An 18,874-nucleotide genomic window follows, 5' to 3' on the forward strand; every position below is an offset into this window, starting at 1 on the left:
CATATATATATATATATATAAGTAGACCTAAAATGACATTTAAAAGAATTAAATTTGGTTAAAATAAGTTTTACAATGTTGGGCATAGGTAGAAGAGATTTTATAGAAGGGTTTTATTTTTAAGAGAAAATTTAATTCGAAGAGGGGTTTAACTATTCTATTAAATTGGACTCATATTTGATTTTAAAATTAAGTAATGCTATTTCCCTTTTATAATATTAAAGATCGTTGAAGAAATTTTATAAGTAGGGTTTTCTCTTAAAATAATGATAAATGTAAGTGCAATTCAATAAAGTAAATAATTAAGTAAATAAAGGAGAGAGAGAGAGTTTATATTTTGGGGGGGTAAAATTTTAGAGGATAAATACCTCTATGTTGGCCCCTCTATTCTGAGAATTAATGGGCTGGTTTAAAACTAACGATTATTTAATTTAACAAATTTAATCAACCTAAGCGTTAGGATGAGTCAACATTTGACCACGGGGTGGATGAACTATAGTAAGTTTTTACCTTATTCTAGAAATCTTATATTTAGTTAAAATTTTCTTAATTGAGAATTTAACCATTTAATAGAAGATTAATAATCTCTAATTGGGGAGATAAAGGCTCGTTTTCAACATAGGTTATTTTGACTCATTCAAATTAGTTGTTTGGTTACATTGAGACATAGTTAAGACCCAACAAGTTGCATCACTTTATTTAAGTTAATCGTACTTAGATGGATAATTAATTTAAGTTGCATTATATTAATTAAGAAAGTTGATAATTAGTTAAGTATTTTAAAAAAAAAAAAATTTCCGTTCGTGCCCTAAAAGTGGGCATGACATTTTGGTATCAGAGCCAAGTTGCCAACACTAGGGAACCTTACTCCATTACGTTTCGCTATAATTATTTAATTAATTTAAATTGTAATTCATTTTATTTTTAAACTAGCTAAATATTTTCTCCTAAAAATAGTTATTTATTTCATTTTATTTTATTCTCTTAAAAAGGATGCCTCCAGCTACGCGACAAGCTCGCAAACGTGGTAGAGGCCCTAGGCGTGCACGCATGTCACGCGAAGAGGTCATTAGGGAGGAATCGGTTCAGGAAGTGGACCCAGTAGTACCTCCCGAGCAACCAGTTGACCCAAACCGAGACATCTTGGTAGCCCTTCAGAACCTGATTGGATTAGTACAGGATAGGCTTCCAGCAGCAGACCATAATGTTGAAAACCAGAACTCAGGAAGTCATAGAACAGTAGAACGGGAACGGAGTAGGAGTCCACCTCCTAATCCCGTGGAGAGTCAGGCTGGGCATGAGCCCGAACCCATTCACCTGCCAGCACCACCTCCCGCCGTAGCACTAGTGTACATTGAGAGGACACGTAAGGATCCAGGGGATCTAATCAGAGAGGTTATGCGACTTCAGCCACCATCATTTGGAGGATCTACCGATGGGGTAGAGGCAGAGGCATGGCTTTTAAGCCTAGATAGGTGCTTTGCATTGCGCTCTTATGAGAGCAATCTAAAAGCACGTGCAGCGGTTCACCTATTGCGAGGAACAGCCTCCACATGGTGGAGACAGGAAGAATATAAGTGTGGGTTAGAGATAGAGACCCTCACTTGGGAGATTTTCACAGAAAGATTCAGGGAGAGGTATTTGTCAGAGCATTTCAGACAACGTAGGGTGGATGAGTTTCATGATCTCCAGCAGAAGGGTATGTCAGTGACACAGTACGAGAACAAGTTCTTTGAGCTATTACCTTATGTAGACTACCTGAAAGATGAAAAGCTTCTCGTCAACCGATTTGTCAGAGGATTGAATTCCGGCATAGCAGGACCAGTGAGAATGGCCACTCCAGGGAGCCTCCGGGTTGCCGTGGAGAAGGCTTTGATAGCCGAGGAGATTCAGGCCAGACCACATGACTCGAAGGATCGGTTTCAAAACCGTAATCCTTCACCACAGACTTATGGGTTTCAGAAACCCCATTGGAAAGGTAACAACAGGCACTCATCGGGGTTCTCCAAACCCCCTCCTCCGCAGCAGTCACAGCAAAACCAGAGGCAAAAGCCTCCGCAGAATCAGTAGGGCACAAAGCCCAAGTAGTGGCAGTCACAGGGTCAGAGGCGAGATCAGAAATCTCAGGCTCCTTACACACCTCCGGCTAGGACTCAGCAGTCCTCTAGAGGTGGGTACAGTGGTTCTAGTAGGACAGGGGGACAGTCTTTCTCCAGACCACAAGGAGTACAGTTTCAGGCACGAGGCCCTTGCTTCACATGTGGAGCCATGGTACACATAGCGAGAGAGTGTCCTCAGGGTCAGATGACAGGAAATCAGAGGATGGCAACATCAGAGCCGACAGTTGGGGACATGGGCAAGTCCCACAGAGTCTTCGCAGCGGTTGACAACCGCCAGGCAGAGCATCAGGCCACGGTTATTGACGTAGCAGGTATGATCAGAGGTAGCAGTGTATCTATATTATTTGATTCAGGAGCTACTGATTCTTTTATATCTCCATTGGTTGTGGAGCGTTGCGGGCTAGTGGCAAATAGGCAAGAGGTCAGTTGGGAAGTGGAATTAGCTTCAGGGGCTAGAGTGTCAGTGGAATCAGAGGTTAAGGGATGTCAGCTTCAGATTGGCAACATCACCACCTTAGTAGACCTTAGAGTTACACCACTTGGATCCTATGGCATTGTACTTGGCATGGATTGGCTTTATGCCCACAGAGCCAAGATGGATTGTCGCCTGAAAAGGATCGAGTGTGAGGATGATCATGGCTCTCCTATAGTGATCACTGGAATTCAGAGACCCGTGTCTCTTCGTATGATCTCCGCCATGTAGCTTAAGCGGAGCATGCGAAAGGGATGTCAGTTATTTGCCATCACCATTAGTGATAGAGAAGAAGAAGAGGAAAAGGAACCATCTATTGACGACTATCCTATCCTTAGAGAATTTGCCAACGTTTTTCCTTCAGAGTTACCTGGTATGCCGCCTCGTAGAGAGATTGATTTTCATATAGACCTTGTTCCAGGAGCCGAACCAATTTCAAGAGCACCATATAGAATGACCACAAACGAGCTTAATGAGCTCAAGATTCAGCTTGAGGAACTCTTAGAAAAGGGCCACATTCGCCCTAGTGTATCCCCTTGGGGTGCACCAGTCATCTTCGTGAAGAAGAAAGATGGATCTCTCCGATTATGCATGGACTACCGTCAGTTGAACAAAGTAACCATCAAGAACCGATATCCATTGCCCAGGATCGATGATTTGTTTGACCAACTTCAAGGTGCTAAGGTATTTTCCAAGATTGATCTAAAATCAGGATACCATCAGTTGAGAATAGTGGAAAGTGATATCCACAAGACCGCATTTCGCACTAGATATGGCCACTATGAGTTCACCGTGGTCCCATTCGGTCTTACGAATGCCCCAGCAGTCTTTATGAGTCTCATGAATGGAGTATTCCGTACATTCCTTGACCGTTTTGTGATTGTGTTTCTCGATGACATTTTGATATATTCACGAAATGAGGAGGAACATGAGGAGCACTTGAGACAGGTTTTGCAGTGTTTGAGGGAAAATCAGTTGTATGGCAGTTTGTCGAAGTGTGCTTTCTTTAAAACTGAGATCAAGTACCTTGGTCATGTTATATCCGGTGATGGGATCTCAGTGGACCCATCAAAGATCAGAGCCATTATGGATTGGCCAGCACCTACTAGTGTGACAGAGGTCAGGAGCTTCATGGGCTTAGCAGGTTATTACCAACGTTTTGTCGAGGGATTCTCTAGAGTCGCTCATCCTATCACTTCTCTTCAGCGCAAAGGGAAGAAGTTTGAGTGGACGGAGAAGTGCGAGAAGGCCTTTCAGGAACTTAAAAAGGCACTTACTACCGCACCTATTCTTGTAGTACCAGATCCTTCAGTAGATTTCACGGTTTGCACGGATGCTTCCCTAGATGGTTTAGGAGCAGTACTTATGCAGAATGGTAGAGCTATAGCTTTTGAGTCTAGGAAACTCAAGACTCACGAGCTTAATTACCCCACTCATGATCTGGAGCTTGCAGCCGTAGTGCATGCACTTGTGAGATGGAGACATTTCCTTTTGGGTCATCATTTTGAGTTGCACTCAGATCATCAGAGCCTTCAGTACATATTCACTCAGCCGAATCTTAATGCACGACAGAGGAGATGGATGGAATTCTTGTGTGAGTATGATTTTGACGTTCACTACATCAAAGGGAAAGAAAATGTAGTTGCAGATGCTTTGAGTAGGAGACGTCACGAGGTATTCACCATGTCTATGAGCACGGATTTGAGAGATCGGATCATGCAGCGATTGCCAGAGGACAAATGGTATTTAGAGGTTTGCGAGGCTATTCGATCTCAGGAAACTTTAGAAGGGAAATATGTGGATTATTCTTTAGAGCCCGATGGTTTATTACGCCATAGAGGGTGCATCTATGTACCTTCTTCCGGGGGATTGCGAGAGTTCATTATCACAGAGGCTCATAGAGCTCCTTATGCAGCACATCCCGGGGTCAAGAAGTTGCATGCAGATTTGAGAGAACTATATCATTGGCCAGGAATGCGTCAGCTTATCGCCGAGTTGGTAGCCCGATGCCTTGAGTGTCAGAGAGTCAAGGCGGAGCACAGCCATCCAGGAGGGTTGCTCCAACCTCATGCTATACCAGAGTGGAAGTGGGACACTATATCCATGGATTTTATCATTGGTCTCCCTATGTCATCTCGCCGCCATGATGCCATCTTAGTGACGGTTGACAAGTTGACCAAAGTGGCTCACTTTTCACCAGTTCATACCACCTTCACAGCACCAGCAGTAGCACAGGTGTTTTTGTGAGACATTGTCAAACTACATGGTGTTCCACGTAAGATCATTTCTGACAGGGATTCCCTCTTCACTTCCTCTTTTTGGAAGGCATTACAGGCAGCTATGGGCACCAAGCTCAATTTCAGTACAACCTATCATCCAGAGACGGATGGCCAGACAGAGAGAGTTAACCAGGTGTTAGAGGATATGCTTCGCATGTATGTCATGGATCACCAGACCAGATGGGAAGAGTATCTTCCCTTAGTGGAGTTTGCCTATAACAATGGGCATCACACGTCCTTGGGAATGCCACCCTATCAGGCATTATATGGCAGGCCTTGTAGGACACCGTTGAGTTGGGATCGCATAGAGGACAGGGTCGCTATTGGTCCAGAGATAGTTCAGGATATGGAGCAGCAGGTGCATTTGATTAGGCAGCGTCTTAGAGAGGCACAGGATAGACAGAAGAAGTATGCAGATGCAAAGAGGGTTGATCATAGCTACTCAGTTGGAGACAGAGTCTTCTTGAGAGTGTGACCGCATAAGAGTCCAATCCGTTATGGAAAGGGTTCTAAGCTCGCACCTCGATTTGTAGGACCATTTGAGATCCTTGAGAGGATAGGGCCAGTTGCCTACCGTCTAGCATTGCCACCTAGCCTGTCACGCATCCACGATGTGTTTCATGTTTCAGTTTTGAGGAAGTATATCTATGATGAGTCTCATATTTTAGATTGGGATGCCTTGCAGGTGGAGTCGGACGGGCAGCTAGCTTTGGAGCCAATTCGCATTTTGGCACGCCGGACGCTGAGCCTTCGAGGGCGAGAGCTGGACCAGGTTAGAGTCCAGTGGGATTGCTATGATGAGGTCACAGCCTCATGGGAGGATGCAGCACTTATGAGATCACAGTACCCCCACCTTTTTGATGAACTCCAGGAGGAAGTTCATGCCTAGAGGGGGAGGGTGTGAGGCCCTACCCCGATTCAGTTTGACATTTTCAGTTATTTGCATATTGAGACTATTATGGATGCTTTATTTTATGTATTATGGACTTAGAACACATATGATACCATGATTTGGACCGCACTGACATTTGTTGATGTTTTATTTCATGCATGATGATTATGGAACCTTAGATATGTTACTAGAATAGAATTACATTATGATGGTGAATGTCATTTGCAGGATTTTATTTTGATGAAAGAAAAATGATGCATATTTATGAATGGTTCATTTTTGGGAAATTATGTTGTTTGTTTATGTGAAATTGGATGTGAAAACAAATGAGATATTGAATCATTGTTGCCTAATGTATGAGTGTTTGAATTGCAATGGAATCCATGCATTTGATTATGAATAATTGTGATTATTTGGAGTTACTAATGTGTTAATTGAGATGCGCAGGAAATTATCCATGTGACCATGGAATTTATGGAGAATCAAGCCTAGACCAATGTGCGTTTGTTAAGCCGGGAGTTGTCTATTTGGAGAGACAACACCCCTCCCCTTGTAACGTATTTTATTTGTGATGTGTATAATGCTTGAGTGTAAAATTTAATTTATGTGTAATTATGTAATCCTTCAAGAGACATATTCCATGTGTAATTTTTATATTTTATTTTTGTTGTGTCACTTGACACATGTGCTGATTAAGTGTCATTGAGTTGACTTGTCTCTTGGAGGGAGTTTTGTTTCTACCAAAGCCATTCAAAAACATGAGTGTGGTCCCAAATTTGTCTTGGGTAGGGAGTCATGGGAGTGGTCAACTCATGCTTGACCCGTAGGTAAACTTCAGGGGAGTTTCCAAAGGGTTTAATGGACTCCTAGGGTAAGTTTTTAGGCTTTTCCAAAGGTCCTAAGGGTATACCTATGGGTTAGGGGTGTTTTGCAACATGTGGCTTCTCCCATGTGACTATGAAGTCACTTCAAAAAGTGATAATTCCAAGATGCACGAAAATTGGACTTAGAAAGTTCTCCCTAGGATAGAGAACCTTCCCTTTAGGAGTCAAACTCTCTTCCCCATCTTCTTCCACCTTTTTCCTTTCCAATTTTGGTAGTGTGTAAGAGTTTGGGGAAGGGCAACCAATGGGAACTCACACCTCACCCAAGGGGTTGGGAAGTGTGTGAGAGGCCTTCTTAGGCAAGATTTTGCAAACTTAGTGGGTAATCACCCACTCTCCTTTCTTGGAGATTTTGCTTGCTTTGAAAAAGTTAGTAGGAGTATGGCATTTTTAGTGGAAATTTGGGAGAAAAGATAGTGGAAATTGGGCAGCTCATCCCCAACTAAAATTAGCAAACCTATTGGCAGAATAAGGTTGGTTACTTCTTACCTCCTCTTGTTATGTTGTAAATGATTGTTTATGTTGTTTTGTAAAAGAAAAGGAGTTGCTTGAAAGATTGTGTTTTATGAAGTTTTTGTGTAGAAGTAAAATGTGTAGTTTTCTTTTCTATGAGTTTGTTGTATTTCTTGTTGTTTTTGGGAGTGTCCAAGATCTCCTATCCTTGGGAGGGTAGGAAGATCTTGGGGGTGGAAGGAGTTGACAGCCATGGGTGAGAGGCTCTCCTTATGGAGAGTGTTCTCAAGGGAGTCCTTGGTGACCCTTGATGCATAGCCTTGTGTATGCATTTGGGGGTCATAAGGGGAGCATATATGGCCTTGAGCCTTTTTGGGGGGCATAAGGTTGTGGAAGTATTTGGGATGCATTTGTGTTGCCATGAGGTGGCTAATGTAGTATTGTTTTTGGCATGCATTCTCCCCATAGGTACTTGGTCCACTTCCACCCATGGAAGAGTCACCATGAAAGTGGTGAATGTGTAGCTTGGGAAGGGATATTTGAATGTAAATGTGTTTTTATGCTTGTTGTGGGGTTTGTATGTTTGTAACCCGTCTAGTGCTTGCTTCTCCAAGCTCGGGGGTGGCTTCTAGTAAGCCTAGGCTGGGAGGTGAGCTTCCCATGGTCAAAAATGTGTTTTGTTGCAGGTTGCATGGGAATGGGAAAATAAGGAATAAAGGACCACGTTGCTATTTTATATTGCAGAAATTAGTTAATATGACATTATATGCTCCTTGGAGTTGTAAATGAAAAGATAAGAAAAGAGTTAGATTGTGTTATTCACAAGGAAAGAGGATTTTGTATTCCATGTTAACTTGTAAAAGAAAAAAAAAAAAATAGGCAATGATGCATTTATTTCCCATTAAGTAAGGCAATGTATTCATATTCCATGGAAAGGAAAAAAGCAAATGTTTTGTTGCCAAAATCTTTGTATTTATGTTTATTTTGCATCCTTTATTATGTTGCATCTACTTTGCAAAAAAAAAAAAATTTATAATGTCTTTACTTAGTTTATAAATGAAGAGAGAGTGCATTAGATTGCATGTAGAATTTCTTGTTTTTTTTAAGGAAAGAAAAGGAATGCATTTATTTTCTTATATCCTGCAAGTAAAGGAAAACTATGCTGTTGAATATTTAATTAAAAAACAATGTTTTATTTTGTTGTTTATTGCAGAAAAGAAAACTGGTAAAAATAGTTCATCTCTTTCAAAAAAAATACATTTAGCAATTAGTTTTAGTATTTTGTTGCAAGGAAAAGGAAATATTGCATTTAGAGTTAGGTTCATTTTGTTACTCAAAAAGATTGCATTAATAGTTGCTAAAGGAGAATGCATTGTTAGTTGCTTTCAAAAATAATAAAATAAAGGATAGCAGCAAAAGAGATATTTATAAATGATCTTAGCCCTTAAATGTTATTTGAAGAATCTGTTTCAAAAAAAAAGACATAATCACAGATCTGATTTCAACACAAAAAAAAGACTGATTTAATGCTGAGATTCTCATTATATATATTTATATAAATATATATATATATATACTTCCTTATCATATATATATATATATACATATATAAATATATATATATATATATATATATATCCCCGTTATAAGAAAACAACCAGTTATATTACCAGATCATATACATATAAATATATATATATATATATATATAATATGTTATTAAATAAATAAAAAAAAACATGTTATAAAATCTTATGTGTTTTAACATCGCTTAAAAAACAAAGAATTAAGAAAGTGAAACCATGATACATCCCCCCCCTGGGGGTATTAACCCTGTGTTTATCGCTAAGCATATCGTATAACACAAACAAGTTAGCTGAGCGTTGGTTGCGCGGGGGCCGCGCTCGCGGGCAGCGGCGGCCGCAGCCTGCGGCACCCGCAGACTGCGGGCGGCGGCGTCCGCAGACTGTGGGAGCCGCAGCCTGCGGGCGGCGCCAACCCGCAGCCGGCGGTGCCGCGCTGCCGGCTCCCTCTCCCCCTCCGCTCCGCCCCGCGTGGCTGGTAACCCTGCTCCCCCGCCATGGTTTCTACGCCAAGCAATACAAAAACAAACGGCGCCCGGGTTGGTAACGTCGCTCGGCTCCCACACACATCGCCTTCCCTCCCGCGGCCACCGTCTCCCCTGTACACACCAGCACAAAAAAAAAACTTGGGCTTCATTCACTCTAAAAAAATAATAGGGTTGGCTCTAACGTGTTTGCCCTAACCCTAGCTTTTGGGTTAGGGCAACACACGCCCAAATTAAATAAACATGTGAGTTTTTCTTTGGGATTATAAGTCAAAACACTCCCATATAAGAGATTTATGACTAAGTATATAAATGATTACATAAAACATATATATATATAAGTAGACCTAAAATGACATTTAAAAGAATTAAATTTGGTTAAAATAAGTTTTACAATGTTGGGCATAGGTAGAAGAGATTTTATAGAAGGGTTTTATTTTTAAGAGAAAATTTAATTCGAAGAGGGGTTTAACTATTCTATTAAATTGGACTCATATTTGATTTTAAAATTAAGTAATGCTATTTCCCTTTTATAATATTAAACATCGTTGAAGAAATTTTATAAGTAGGGTTTTCTCTTAAAATAATGATAAATGTAAGTGCAATTCAATAAAGTAAATAATTAAGTAAATAAAGGAGAGAGAGAGAGTTTATATTTTGGGGGGGGTAAAATTTTAGAGGATAAATACCTCTATGTTGGCCCCTCTATTCTGAGAATTAATGGGCTGGTTTAAAACTAACGATTATTTAATTTAACAAATTTAATCAACCTAAGCGTTAGGATGAGTCAACATTTGGCCACGGGGTGGATGAACTATAGTAAGTTTTTACCTTATTCTAGAAATCTTATATTTAGTTAAAATTTTCTTAATTGAGAATTTAACCATTTAATAGAAGATTAATAATCTCTAATTGGGGAGATAAAGGCTTGTTTTCAACATAGGTTATTTTGACTCATTCAAATTAGTTGTTTGGTTACATTGAGACATAGTTAAGACCCAACAAGTTGCATCACTTTATTTAAGTTAATCGTACTTAGATGGATAATTAATTTAAGTTGCATTATATTAATTAAGAAAGTTGATAATTAGTTAAGTATTTTAAAAAAAAAAAAATTTCCGTTCGTGCCCTAAAAGTGGGCATGACAGCATAGCAACTTCGTCGCTACATGGTTTCGGCTTATTTTCCATGGATGACATAAAGCTCTATTACAAAAACATTGCTCAATTGATGGAGTTTGTCAGACCTTGTTACAATTAAAATGATTGGATGCAGATTGCTAAATATAAAAAAAGAATGTGTAGGTATGCACTGTCAGCAAATTATATACAACACAAAGATAATGATCAAAGTAAATGAGTGGCTATATACATTGATGGTCGGCCAAAACCAACAGGGAATATTGTAGGTTTAATAAATAGTACACAACCTGGGTCAACTAATAAACACCCAAGTTGCATATTTGAGGCACACGAGGGAAATCATGTAGTCGTATGTATGATAAAATCAATAAGTCTAGGCTAAGAGATGCTAATCGATTACAGTTTGAATTGTATAGATACAAAAAAAATTAATATCATGGGGGTGGTACTTATTATATACCATTTAAATTAACCAACCTCCAATTAATGAATCCAATATAACATTTTATTATGAATTTTTTTGCTAAGTCTATTGGTTTAATTTCGCTAATGTTTTTTATATTTTTTCTTTGTTACAGGGCAACATGGATCCATCACATATCGCAGATAGGGATGTAGGTTGCGACACTTTTACCGAGCAAGTAGACTAATTTTGTAATTGTTAATGATATTATTAACATAGACAGATGTTCGGGGAAAGGGAAAGGGAGCTGCAGTACCTGAGCACCTCTCTAGGGATGTGGAATCAATAAGATTAAGCGATGATGACCCTGAAAATTCCACACACCCTATGGAATTCATAAAAAAGCCTCTTAGAAAAACTACTAAAGAGATTGTTGCTTTGGCAGCCATGCATCCTATGACTGATGAGATATGAGAGAGGGTGAAGTATTGGTTTGGACAACAAAAAACTTGCAAGTAAGTAGTACGGAAAGATTTAATTATAAAAAAATTTCAATAATGGTTTATATTTTATTCTCATTTATGTCATTAACTAAAATATGTATGTGTTGTTTTTATAGAAATTTATTTTCCCCCATGAAAGTCATTGCCATGATTAGGGTGTTGCGGGTATTTCAGGTGATGATGCTTTTCTTGTATTATCCCTTGCTTGGCTTATCACTTTGAGTACCCAAAACACATCATACTTGATACTATCAATCTTCCAAATAAAGGTTCATCCTTGTTTACAATTCTTGCACTTTTCATATATTTAACATTTGATATATTTAATGTTTGATAAACTTTATGATCACTCATTGTGGACTAATGATCCTATGCAATTTTTGCAGGAAATGATATTTTCTATAAACATCTTAGTGACATTGCATTGCAAATATTTGGGCCCACCATACGTAAAAGGTGGTACATCATATGTGAAATAACCTTAATCCACTATTTTGATTTCATATCATTGCTAGAATAGTTTTCCTTTGATCCATTTCTTGAACTATAATAAATGTAGCTTTAAAATGTGGAATTATCAAGAAAAAAGGTTAAAAGATGAATTGACAAACCAAATGGTTGAGTGGTTTAGAAATGACACCTTTGACAAAACCAAGATCCTTTAAAAAGATAGCACGTATCTAAAGTATGTGAGGGACCAATACAGGACCCATTTAGAGAGGAACCTAAAGTACAAGTGTCCCCCCATGATTCCAAAGAGGGAGTGTAAGGACCTGATTTTGGTTGCTAAGGAGAGAATTCAAAGGAAAAAAGGAAATATACCACTAGACACTAGAAGAAGGTACGAGATACTATTAAGAATATAATTATGTACTAATTAATTACTCTTTATATTTATATAATCTAACATATTTCAAACTTTTTATAGACTGAGTGACACGTCAAATGCAACCAAGAAAATACAAGAAAAGCACGGGCAACACAAACTTAGCTCTGGTAGTTATATGAAACTTGCTGCATGAATTTTAAGTATCTCATGTAAAAAAAATATTACATCAAAATATTAATAAAATGAAAACAATTTTTTTTCATCAAACAATGCAAACAAAACTCATGATACCAATAAAAAGCGTAGGGCTCTGAATTCAATAGAGCACCCATAGAAGATGACAAGAGAATGGCCCGCCAGCAAGGCTATTCAGTTGTGGCTGATCGGCTATGAGAATTGAGTGGGCATACATAATATTTGAGTGCATCCGTCACATAGGTAAATGTGCTAAATGGAAATTGTTTCAAATTGAATACTTTACCAATAATCTAATTGATGTTGAGTTCAAACGTAAAGTGACTATATTTGTTTTAAATAAGAAAGCAATGATAACAATGTGAATGACATCGGAATGCAGCCTACTAATCATGAAACACCACCTAAACATGAACGTCCGAATGTGCATCTCAGTAGTGGTGGTATTCATTTTCTATTCAAATTTATTTATGGAGATATTAATATAGTTAAACATCTTAATTTGTAATTAGAGTAGTAATTAATGTATCCTTTTTTGTTAATATTTTAGAGCATGTAGTCGGTGGTGACCAAGTGGAGCATTATCTAGGTACACAACATCAGGAACATGATGTTCCCCACTTAGGTAAAGAGGACCACTGTTATTCCTTTAAACAAATATAATTGCAACTGGTGTTCAACATTAATGTAACCTTTAGTATTTCAACTCTAGATGTTCTACAGGGTGTTGAGCATCTTGAGGTTGAGGCTAGACAAAATGATGTGGCCCCATTAGGTAAAGAGTGCAACAGTTATGTTCTCTAAATTAATGAAATATTTGTAACAATAATAAAAAATGTTTTGAATTTAACCCATTTCTTTGTTATTGTAGAGGATCCCCCTTCTCTTTAGTGTCCTCATGGACCTAGTATAGGACTACGCATATATTGAGATCACGAGTTGAGGGTAGAACAACTGCAGAGGGGGGAAATGATGAAGAAATCTGATGCTCCACTTAGTCTTTTCATAGCTTCAAAGAAAAAACAAAAAAGGAAATGATTGCAATCTACCTTATTTGATAATGACTGATTTTTATGTGTTAGTGAATGTAATTATGTGTTAATTAATGGTTATGGATGATATATGTTAATTAATATTGATAAATGTTACGTGTTAATTAATGTTAATAAATGTTATGTGTTAATGAATGTTATGTGATATTAATGAATGAATGTTATAAGATGTTAACAGGAAATTTATAGTGATGTTAGGGGGGGGAGGGGCCAATGAGCTTCCACCTTCATGTGGTTGGCCCTGTTAAGTAGAGAATATTAAACTATTCTTGAAACTAAGTGAAGCTCAACAAGATAACACACTTTTCAATATTTCATTATGTTGCACAGTTAATCTTATTGAATAATGTATATTGAATCTTAATTGCAGGGTCCAACAGAGCCAACACAAACAACAACACCACAAGTTGTTGGGTATAATGAACTCTCATATTTTCTTGTATGTAAACTAACAATATGAGTTGCTTCTAGTGTTGATATCCATGGCGGGACTATAAAAGTTATGAATATGCCTCATCCTTGTAAGTTTTTTTATTACTTCTCATTTTCTTTAGCATTTTGTTACTTCATGAATGAGATGCTTTCAAATGTCTATTCCATGAATACCTCTCTATTGTATGATTCATGATCTTGCTTCTGATTCAACTCTTTATATTTCCTAAAATTGTATGAGCCTAATAGCTTCTACTCTTGTTGATATTTTGGTGGCTCTGAACAATGGCTCCTTCAAAGAAGCGTGATCCTTCTAATTTTGGCCTTCCATGATGTGAAAAAGAGGTTATGTTATAAATAATGGTCCAAATGATTTAGTTATTTCTTATTATGTTGAGTATGAGTAAATTTGGGCTTCCTTGGCTATGGTCACTATTTTGTACTAACTATTGTCATTTAGTGTGATTTGAGCATGGATTTCAAGTAATCATGAGGGTGGAAACAATATTCAAGTGTAAGGGGGTACGCGGCCTTGACCACGGGATGAAAGTATCAGGAAAGTACAAGTGATTCTTGTGTAGATCAATGTATCATTCACCTATTAATTCCTAGCAACATTCTCAAATAAACAAGAAAAGAGATATGTTGAGTGCATATATACATTTTATGTTTGCATGATATAAGTAAGATATCAAACATGTAACTTAGATTGATTTACAATTTCATTTATAAATATTAGATCTTCCTTGTAGATTTTTGAAGGCATAATGTCTCATTGATTTCAATATATTTATTGAAAGTACTCTTTTCAACATGAAACTCCACTCAATGAGGTCTCTTACTAAATGCAAGTTAGTTATCCTATCAATGATGATACATTTTGCATGCATTTTATGGGGAAATATTACTAATAGCTATGGTTGGGTTGTTAATTGTTTTGTGAAAATATATACAAGTCGATTAGGACATTAGAGTTATAAACACCACAAATTATGTTTGAGATCATTGTCCTAATTGTAACAGTCAACCACCATTGGCCCAAGGCCACACCAACACCGTTGTGACACCAAGGTTTTTGAATATTGGTGTAAGGGTTACTCTTAGGATATTTCATTACCATTACATATACACACCTAGCAGGGTTTCCAAACACAACTTGTTTGAGTAGGTAGTATAACTGGTAAACTTGTGATTGTCACAATTGGTACCCTTAGGACAATCATTAATATTTGGTCTATGACACTTTTTTATGGCTTCTAAATTATTATATGGGGTGTATAGGGGTCCCACATATCTCTTCCAACATTCCATCTAATATTAATGTAATAAATTTAATTAGAAAGTTTCCAGATGCAAAAAGGTTAAAAACTTGTCAATTGACAACTAAAAGTATCAATTTGACAATAAATTAAAGTTGTAAACGACCAAAAGTGGTTGTATGGGTGGTTAAGAGTTGGTTTTCAGTTTCCATGAAGGGAAGAGGTTTAAATATATTTATAATGATCCAAAATAAAGAGGTTGAGGGTCTGATTTTCTTAGCATTGTAAGAGTTTTGTGTTTGGCAATAAAAATACAAGGTTTTCCTTGCAATTTTTCTCTAAAATCTGCACTTTATTGGTCTGAAACTCTTCTTATTTGCTTCATTTTTTATTGGAAATAGATTTGGAAATGTAGAGGAGTGTTTGTAATATCATTTGGTATTATTACTAAAGGTTTTACATTCAAATCTGATATACTTCTATTGGTTGTTCTAAAATTTATTGTAGGTGATTGTTTTAGGGAGTTTTGAGAGTCACAATGCAAATGTGACCCATTCCACTTTATGTGGTTTCTATTTATTGTTGAATGGGTCATTAATATTGTATTATACATGTCTCTAACCTTACATGTGCAGTAAATAATGTGGAGATGAAGTGTTGATACCCTAGGGTAAGAGATTGAGTGAAGGAAAACATGAAAATGGAGGCATGAGTATAGCAATAGAAGATATACCTTAAGGAGGTAGTCTTTCTATGTGAAAAAGTGTTAGGGAATGGTAAATTCATGGTGGATACCAAGTTTCAAGATCTGAAAGTGAGTTTTTGGATTTGAGCAAGGAGGCCCTAGTTTTTTAGGCCTAAAAAGGGGGGTTTAGTATCTAACCTATGAAATGAGTGTTTATTGTCTTGAAACCTGCAAAATCTATGGTTTTAGAAAAAATTTCAAGAATTTTTTTTGGTTTGGAGTTCTGGTTGTACCATTTGTTGGTACTTTCTTTGGAAAAGAGGGCTAATTGGGCCTAGTTGGTGTGTAGCGGGGTGTTGGTCTGAGTATTTTGTCCCAAAGACCCACATTTGATTTTTGCATATTTTATGTAGCTTATAAAAGGGCATCCATATATATATAATTATTTTTTCAAGTGTTTTGGGATTATTGTGAGTAAAGGTTAGATTACCCGCTAAACAGGGCTACTAGGGATTGGCCTGTTTAGGGACACGGGTAAGGGTTTGTGATTAAACTAGTTGATAGGATGAGTGAATCCTATTAGGTAAAGTGGGATAGGGTATTCAGAGACCCTAAGAAGTGTTGGAACAAGTTGGTGAGGTTGATAGTTCTATTTGGGCATCTTGGTGAAGCCTAGTGAAGGAAGGTGAAACAAGAAGAGTTGAGTTTTCAAGAAGAAAGAATGATGAGTTGCATCCATTCTCTTGGGGTTGTGCTAAATTGAATATGTCTTTCTTATTTATGAAAATTTCATTTTGCATCTTTACACCGGTGATGTATTTGAGATGTCTTGCATTTAGATATGGCATGAGCTTAGTCCTAGAGTGAGACTAGGGAGTGGCTCCCACTCCTATTCCTTGTCCATCAGCATACCTGGTACACTTGTAATTCATGTTTGGGGAGTTTCGTAATCAAGTGATAACATAAAAATAGACTTGGGTTAAAACAAATAACAATAAAATTGGTTCCTTGAGCACACCTTGAGGGCTATCACAACACCAAGGGTCTTTTGGGAAGGCATGCTCGCACATGGAGCATTGGGACTTGTGCAAAGAGGCATGCCCACTCACACAAGGATTATGTGATCATTATTCTCATTCACATGAGATAATTCTTGGTTCCATATGGTCTATCCCCATGTAGCAGATACAATGAAAGGCATGGTTGCACATGGAGCATTGGGACTTGTGCAAAGAGACATACCCGCTCATGTAGCATAAGGATTGTGTGATTGACATTCTTGTTCATATGAGAGAATGCTTGGTTCCATATGGTGCATCACCATGAGCACATACAATGAAAGTCAAGACCGCACATGGAGCGTTGGGACTTGTGCAAAGAGACATACGATGACACTTCCTCTATTGCACTCTTGAATCTAATGCCTTTTGTAGTTTTAAAGTAGTGACCCTATCTGGATTCATGACTTGGTATCATCCTTCTCTATTGATTTTGCACTGTATTGTCCCATTACTTGTGTCATGTATGCATCATGTATGGCATGTGTGAGCCTATCATCCCCCTCGTATACTTTGATTGACTATTTGGAACTATCTCCACAAGCACGATGGGGTGGACCTAAGGGTTCGACGTGGTTGGGTGGACTTAAACAAAAGAAAGGTTGGAACTATTTTATATCAAGTGTTTTGTGGGTGGTCATAATGCTTTTATATTTATTTTTAAGATGCTAGTAACATTATTTTTAGTACTATCTTTACCTATTATATGTTTCTATTGGACACGATCAACCCAATAACCTTGTACATGTGATTTATTTTATTAAAGAGTATATTCATGTAGTCCTAAATGCATGATTATCATCATTAAATATATGTTGAATATATAATAATGAGTAATTATTTAGTATGAGATATATATACACTATCTTTACCTATTGTACTTTGCTATTGAACTTGATCAATTATACATATGATTTATTTTATTAAAGAGGATATTCATGTAGTCTGGAATGCATAAAAATCGTCTTTGGTATATGTTGAATATATTTGGAATATATAATAACGAGTGACTACTTAGTATGAGATATATACATGTCATTCAATAGCTATATGTCATGTATTGACATAATATGACACTTTATATGAGATTATCAATTTGGGATATACTTATAAGAAATATGTGCATATATAGTACATAAATTCATTTCATGTATATATATAGTAGATAAGTTTTGGTAGCTCCAAAGAAAAACTAACTCAGATAAGGCAGATAAAGTCATTTCATCTCCCTGATTGGCTTTAAAGTCTCTTGTATTTGGGTTAGCTAATTCCCTATCAACACAATTTTTAATAGGTTTACTAGTAATCAGTGGTTCATACAGTCCTCTTAGGAGTTGGACCATCTCAACCATGGTGCACCTAATCATATTAGCTTGAAACCAGTGTGCCTCATATTAGCTTCAAACCTATTCGCCCTATTGGTAGCTGATAGGGATAGAATATCATTCACTGTACATATCAATGAGGTTTTTTTTACATCTAGATGATAATAATTTATTTTTTAAAAATAAATGTTCGTCGGAATTATGACAGAGACTAAGCTTTCGACCGATTATGGAATCATTGGACCAACAACATTCTCGTCAGTGCAAAGTTATTGGAGTCATATAAATTCTAAATCAAACTACACAAATATCTGACGAGGATGCTCTATGTTAGGATTTCCAAAGATACTAAGAGGTGGGGGTTAATCAGTATCTAACTGGTGATTATAATTCCTGACCTTATTAAATAATTTTCATTCCAAAACAGTGTACCGGTAAACAATAATTAATGTAGTAAATATGAACAATAAACACAACATAGAAAGCATACCATAACACAAGATTTATGGTGAGGAAACCCAGTGTGGGAAAAACCTCGGTGCAATTTGTGACCCACAATATTCACTTATTGGCCAATGAATGGATATTACTTACAATAGTGTGTTCCTGCACATACAGGAAGGCCAACTGCCTAGAGCTCACTGCTAAAAATACAAAAGGAAGTCTCACTGACTTACAAAAATAGATTATGGAAATCCAATGTAATGCATTCATACAAAAAGAATTTTCTATGCTAGGTTCAGTACCGGTTGAAGGTCATACAATAACCATAAACCTTATTCAAAATCTGCCTTAATATTCACTCTACATATCCATCTTATCA

Source organism: Cryptomeria japonica, chromosome 4, assembly GCF_030272615.1.
Source record: "Cryptomeria japonica chromosome 4, Sugi_1.0, whole genome shotgun sequence".
Taxonomy (NCBI): domain Eukaryota; kingdom Viridiplantae; phylum Streptophyta; class Pinopsida; order Cupressales; family Cupressaceae; genus Cryptomeria; species Cryptomeria japonica.